Here is a 1,045-nt window from a genome sequence, read left to right as displayed (position 1 = left end):
AAAAATGGTGCCCTCACAGATGTGCGAGTTACATGACAGACATACACTCATACACACTGTCACACCCCCACACACACACACACACTTTCACACAGAGACAGACACACAAACACAGAGACACACACACACACACACACTCACTTTCACACAGAGACACACAAACACATACACTTTCACACAGACACACTCACACACACACACACACACACACATACATATATAAGGAAAAGAAACAATACATTTAAAAATCACAAAAAGATGTAATAAAGTACAGAAAATCTAAATGTAATAAAATGTGATCTTTAATACACACAAATATGTATGGCTGGTCGGATGCGTCTTGGACTCGGGTTCCTCTTCATTACGTATAATGCTTTTGCCTTTTGCTATAGCTTTCCGTGGAGGGGATCGTGGGTGAGTTTGTACAATTCTTGGGAGGCTCTGCCTTGTTGGGGCGGAGCTGTGATCCAGGTGAACAGCAGATCGGACATAGGTGGGCATGTGGGCGGAGGAGGAAGGCCGGTCAAGCAAATAAGCTTGCTAAGGTACGCAGCAGCAGCAAGCAGCCCCCCCATCCAGTCAGCCAGCCAGTCTGGCTGGCAGTGACTGAGTGGTTGACAGACGGCAAGCAACGGAATGTACGTGCTCTGTGATGTCATAGGAGTCACCTGAGAGAGATGTTTGTGATGTCATCGCTGAGCTGGCTGGCTCTGTGTGTCTTGCTGGCTGTGTGTGTGTGTGTGAGAGAGAGAGAGACTTTTTGACTTTTATCAGACTTCATTGTCTGTTTGCAACACGCAATAATTCATACAAAAGAAAATAAATAAATAAATAAAAAATAGTGTTCCCCTTTGTTTGTCTCCCCCCAACAAGCATTAACTCCGTCACTGATCTGTACACTTTTAAAGAAAGCAACCCAATACACACAACAAAACAACCATCAAATACTAAACCCTATAAATGAATTACATAATAAAAACCAACTCCCCGTCATACAATTCACAAAGAGCATCATTAATACACCAGACCTGTTCAAAACTCTCCA

The 1,045-nt window shown here is 43.3% G+C and overlaps 1 non-coding gene across 1 annotated transcript; it reads left to right on the top strand.

Annotated features, from left to right (window-relative positions):
* Window positions 1-342: 342 nt before the first annotated feature.
* Window positions 343-457, top strand: LOC136747393 (U5 spliceosomal RNA). The gene has a single exon (XR_010816493.1). It is a non-coding gene; the product is annotated as a U5 spliceosomal RNA (small nuclear RNA).
* The last annotated feature ends 588 nt before the right edge of the window (window positions 458-1,045 follow it).

Source organism: Amia ocellicauda, chromosome 3 (genome assembly GCF_036373705.1).
Source record: "Amia ocellicauda isolate fAmiCal2 chromosome 3, fAmiCal2.hap1, whole genome shotgun sequence".
Taxonomy (NCBI): domain Eukaryota; kingdom Metazoa; phylum Chordata; class Actinopteri; order Amiiformes; family Amiidae; genus Amia; species Amia ocellicauda.
This window is presented reverse-complemented; position numbering and strand designations above follow the sequence as displayed.